The sequence below is a fragment of the Lactuca serriola genome, chromosome 3 (genome assembly GCF_051521515.1).
Source record: "Lactuca serriola cultivar US96UC23 chromosome 3, Lser_US96UC23_V15, whole genome shotgun sequence".
NCBI lineage: Eukaryota > Viridiplantae > Streptophyta > Magnoliopsida > Asterales > Asteraceae > Lactuca > Lactuca serriola.
The window spans coordinates 120,910,189-120,916,223 of record NC_136410.1 but is presented as its reverse complement, the minus strand read 5'-3'; the positions used below and the strand labels follow the sequence as shown (position 1 = coordinate 120,916,223).

At 32.0% G+C, this 6,035-nt stretch overlaps 1 long non-coding RNA gene across 1 annotated transcript; it reads left to right on the top strand.

The window, feature by feature from the left end:
* The first annotated feature begins 350 nt into the window (after positions 1 to 350).
* LOC145093112 (uncharacterized) lies at positions 351 to 3,271 on the top strand. Its single transcript, XR_013702769.1, has 2 exons — positions 351 to 472; positions 578 to 3,271. It is a non-coding gene; the product is annotated as an uncharacterized LOC145093112 (long non-coding RNA).
* The last annotated feature ends 2,764 nt before the right edge of the window (positions 3,272 to 6,035 follow it).

The window sequence follows — 6,035 nt, the reverse complement described above, 5'->3', positions numbered from 1 at the left end:
TATTATGTTATGGTTACTTTAGACGAAAATATATGATTGGTGATCATATTCATAGCTTCAATGGCTAGATGCAAAATAGGGATAACTGTATTGTACAGATTCTATATTTGGTTCTAAGTGGTTATAACCAAAAGTTTATTGACTATATCAATTGGTTGTGAGATTGACACTTGTTATTAATACGTCATGAATGATCTATTTCAGTTGGAGCCTAGACATTTCCAAAGTACTAGTCCTACCTCACATTGTACTTAAAAGTTTTGTTTTTTTTTTGTTCTTTCAAAAAGAGAGAAATTTTGCTATATATAGAGGCACATACGGTCTTCCTATTCATTAAATTTAAACTTCATCTCTTTCTTCCTTCCTCTTTGCTCTCTAGCTAGTTGTGGGTGGAGAGAAGTAGCACAATGGTGGAAGGGATCTAGCAATGGTATAGTAGTCGAAGAATTCAACGAGCAACTAATCAAATACCGTAATTATTTAATAACACCTCATCTCCTTTTGCTCGTTTTATCTTTAATGGTATTTTTGGTCACATGGTGTAGTTTCATCTCTTCTTTTGTTGTCTCTTTTCTAGTTTGCGCTTCTTTGGACACATGCTTTCGTATTTGCATGCATACACAAGCCTACATAGTATTTTCTATTGAACAAGTAAAAAAAAATGGGAATTGAACTTCACAGCATCCATGTTGTGACGACCATCAGATGAATTAATACATACCATCAGGAGATGGATACTTGAAAACACGTGCATAACTTTAAGAATATAGATATACTACGATAGATCTCATATAGTGAAGTTTGAACATCATAGATTTCTTTATATTGTATTTACATCATTGCCTGTTCTTCAACATACAAGTTGGTCATTTGAAATTTACATATTTAGCTTTAACATCTTTTAAAATATTAGTGGTTATCTAATTAAGCTTTTTCCTACTATGTAGTCACTCAAAGGCGGAGACAATTACGGATGTTGACAGAAGATAGAGAGCACAAAGAAGAATGAATCGTTTGAAATCACTGTTCACTCCTTCGTGCTCTCTATGCTTCTGTCATTACCCTTTATTTCCTCCGGCTCTTACGCACTATATATCATTAATTAACACACACACACACACACACACACACACACACACACACATATATATATATATATATATATATATATATATATATATATATATATATATATATATGGGTAGGTAGGTTCATATGTGGGCAAACAATTATTGTGTAATCATAGGAACCAATCAGATTTCAAGAAAAATTAAAATCATGATTAAATAATATATGGGTGTAGTTGTAATCTTATTATAATTATTTATGGTATGAAAAATAAAATCAATTAATATCCCTTTAAATTTGGATATAAGTTTCATAACTATATAACAACACAATCAGACGAGCGTAACTCACCATCTGCTTTACAACTTCCACTAGTATCAACCAGCACTATGCTAGAATACCAGATTCCGCCTTGCCTCCACCTAATGTCGGTCATCTTCTTCTACACAATCTCAAGTTCATATACACTCCAACGACGTAGTGTGAGAAAAAAGTGGGTGAAATTACATGTCATTCAATCCGATCGACACTTAAGTTTCTTTCTTTTAATCTTGTAACTAGGTCTTTTTGTGCAATTGTCTTTAGTTTGTGTTTTATCGTTAAAAACTACGGTTTAAAGTTTCAACTTTTTGGAATTCAATTTGATGTGTTAACAACTATGGTTTAAAATTTCAAATTTTTTTTTTTGTCATTGTCTTCAATTTGTGCTTTGCAGTTGTCTAGGGTTTTATTGAATTTTAATTTGTTTGGTTAGCTTTATAAACTACTATAATTTTTGATAAAGAACTTTTAAATTTCATTACTTTACTTTTTAAAGCTACATCATAGTGGAGTTCTTGATTGTTTTTATATACATAGTTGATTTTTTTTTTTGTTTTGAACAATTCAAGAGGACAAACTTTTTTATCCAGTTTGAGAATATGGTCCATTTTAAGATTTAAAGGTTAAAATTCATCCATAGTTTTAAAACTAAGATTTATTCTTGAATCGTATGCTATATCTATCTGACTTTCATAATAACCTTTCCTTTTCATTAATTTGATTGTTCTTTTTATATAAAACAATGATCACAAAAACTTTATTTCTGGAGCATATATTGTTTGTGGAGATTTTGATTTGTTTTTTATTTTAGTATTCATAATACGATGGTCTTCGAATCCATTGTTCTGGGTGACGTTTATCAGTTTTACTTTGATTTTCATATAGGTTTTGATCAATGTGACGACTATTCATAGTATTTTTGATATTCTGAAAATTGAGAATTAATTTTTTTTAGTTGGTAATCTACAACAAAATGATTATTTATTTATTTTGAATGAGAATTGCTATTTTGGAATCGGGTGAATGCGATTTTTAAAATCAGGTGTATGATAATGGTTTCACCGATGCAATGACATTGCAAGTTTGGAATCAGGGGTGACGAAGATTGGAACTGCATCATCAACATCTATTCTTTCAGAATACATCAGTATATTCTTTCAGAATGCCTCGTCATATTCTTTTAGAAAAAAAATCATATAATAATACTTATTACATGATAGTCTAAGAATGTCATTATTATTAAAGAATGTCATTTGAATGTTATTATATCTTATTTTGTCTATGTACGGTACTTCAAGAACGTTTTTTTTATTTTTATTTATATTTTATTTTTTTTATTTGTATTTGTATTTTATTCTTCTAGAATGCATAGTAAACTCATTAATATTTTTGTTGAAAATATTCATTTATCTTTTACAATCTCATATTTATTTTAAGGAAGTTATGATGAAGGATGTGTTGTGTAAATACTATATTTTGTAAGGATGTTAAGTGCATGCAGGTTCTATAGAAACACGAGGGTTGTAATCTGGGTCAAGTTCGGTTTGGATTATATTCGTGGTTTTGATCCAAAGTATAAATAAAGAGAGAGAAGGCTTTGGACTTCATTCGTTCAGTTGAAGTGATCAGATCTAGGGTTTTCTCTCGTTTTCACTCCTAAGGGTTCTTTGTTGTTAGATTTCTATATACATCTATTTTGTTAGTTGTATACGAGTATGCAAAAGTTTTGTAATCAGTTCTCTTTCATATTCTGTTGTTAGTAGTAGATTAGGTTGAGTGACAGATTGAGAGTTTATGTAGTGAGTTTTGATTTGTAAGTAACTTGAAAACCACCTGTTTCTTGATCTTAAATTGCTATGAGAAATGGTGATGTTGGGAAATTTGTCTTGTGAGTTTTTTAACATGGTATCAGAGCTATAAGGCTCGTTTTCTTTGATCCTGACGGTCGCTTCTTGTTCGTCTTCTGGTGTTTTTGCTTTTGACGATCTGTGAAAGGTATGTTGTGATTCGAGATCTGACTGAGCGTTGCTGTGTTGAAGGTTAAAACTCTCCAACGTAATCGACCAATCCCTGTTAATCTGAAATAATCCTCTGGGGGTCAGATTTCATCACTGATAAACCCTTGTAGGAAACGGATTTAAGGAGTCGATCTAGTCAATCTCGGTTGCCTATTGCACTGTGAGGGTTTCTTGTTCCTTTCTCTCTCCTTTTTCTAGTTGTAGATCTGGGAATTCCTGGTGCTTTGAGTACATCAGTTAATTGTTGATTGTTTCTTGAAGTTGTTCTGTTTTTCTTTCACACTGCGTTGATTGTCTTGGGCCCCGACATACTATGGTGACCATCTGGACTTTAAGTCAACACTAGTGTTGGTTCTTGTTTTTTGTTCTTGATCTGTATTGCTATTTGGTTTCTTTGGTTGTTTTTTTGTGTTTCACTATGGCTGGTTAAACTCCTGAAGGGAGTGGTGTTCCTAAGGAAACTCCTATTGAATTTGATGATCCTTTATATGTCCATCCTTCTGATAATACTATAACATCTATTATAACTATTAAACTGACTGGTAATGAGAATTATCGATTGTGGCGTAGTGCTATGTCTAGAGGTCTTAAAGCTAGAAATAAATTGGGCTTTGTGGATGGTACTATTACTCTTGAAAGTACTGAGAAAGCTAAAGCCTCTAAATGGGAACGTGTAAATGCTGTTGTTTGTAATTGGATTCTAGGGTCAATTTCTGAAACTATATATGCTAGTCATGTGTATTCAGATAAAGCTAAAGATGTTTGGGATGAACTATTTGAAACATATAACAAAGCTGATGGGTCAGTAATTTTTAATATTCATCAGCAGATTAACACATTAAAACAAAATGGTTCTTCTCTTTCTGATTATTTCAATAAACTAGATTCTTTGTGGAAGGAGTTTGATGGTTTAACTAGTTTAACTGAATGTGTGTGTGAGGCAGCTACAAAACTTAATGATCATTCAAAATTGATGAAGTTAATGCAATTTCTCAGTGGACTTGATGATGTTTATAATCAAGTTAAGAGTCACATTCTTTTGATGGAACCTTTACCCAATGTTAAATCTGCCTTCTTTATTCTTTCTAGAGAGGAGTCTCTTCAAAAGAATGTGTCTCTTGGGTCTACTGTTTCTTCAAAACCACAAGTCTCAGTGTTTAATAGCAAAGTTAATGATTTTAAACGAGGGAAAAATCAAGTTAGGTCTAAGAACCAAGGTTTACAATGCAAACATTGCAATCTTAAAGGTCACACAATAGAAAGATGTTATAAACTAATTGGTTATCCAAAGGATTTTAAGTTTAAAAACGATAATAATAATCAAAACAAATCTGTTTCTGTGAATTCTTTTGTTAGTGCTAACAATAGCACGTCTGTTTCTTCTGAGTCTGGTCTTGGAAGTGATGTTCATTTTCTCACTGGTGAGCAATATTCTAAGTTTCTGCGTCTCATTAGTGAGAATTCTGCTTGTGATGATGTGTCTGCTACTGCAAATATGGCAGGTATGTCTGTGTTTCAATGTTGTAATTCTTTTGTTAGTTCAAATGATTCTCAAAGCTGGATTGTTGATTCAAGAGCCAATCAACATATGATAGCTTCTGAATCACAACTAAAAGATGCTATAGATGTGTCTAAACTTAATCTTTCTGTAAAACATCCTAATGGTTCGTCAGCTTCTATAAATAAAATAGGGAATCTTCAATTGTCCTCACATCTTACTTTGTTTGATGTCTTTGTTGTTCCTGATTTCAATGTTAACCTTTTGTCTGTCCATAAACTTTGTAAAGATAGTGGCTGTGAGGTTGTTTTTTCTGAACATACTTGTAAAATCCAGGATTCACTGTCAAAGAAGATGGTGGAGAATGGTAGAGAGTCTGGGGGATTATACTATCTTGATTATGTTCCCTCAGGTATTTCAACAAATAATGTGTCTAAGTGTTATGTCTCTAACCTAACTTGGCATAGTAGACTTGGTCATCCAGCAGACCGAGCTTTAATATCTTTAAAAAATGTTCTAAATCTTGGAAATGAATCTCTTCCTCCTTGTGATGTTTGTCATAAATCAAAACAGACTAGAGAATCCTTTCCACATAGTCAACATACTTCAACTAAGTTAGGTGAATTAGTTCACATAGATGTCTGGGGTCCTTATAGACTTGCTTCTGTTGAGGGGTTTAAGTATTTCTTGACTATTGTGGATGATTTTACTAGGGCCACTTGGGTTTTTCTTTTAAAATCTAAGATTGAGGTTTTTGATTGTTTTAAATCCTTTGTTAATATTCTTTTAAATCAGTTTAATGTTAGTGTTAAAATAGTACGCTCAGACAATGGTACAGAGTTTGTTAATAATCAAATGAAGTTTTTTTGTTTTGAAAAGGGTATAATACATCAAACATCATGTGCTTATACTCCACAACAAAATGGTGTTGTGGAGAGAAAGCATAGGCATATTCTTAATGTAGCTCGATCTCTTTTATTTCAATCAGGAGTTCCTATTAAGTATTGGGGAGATGCTGTTTTGACTTCTGATTTTTTAATAAATAGAATGCCTACTTCTATTTTAAATGGTAAATTACCTTATGAACTTGTTTTTCAAAGAACTCCTAGTTTTGATTATTTAAGGGTTTT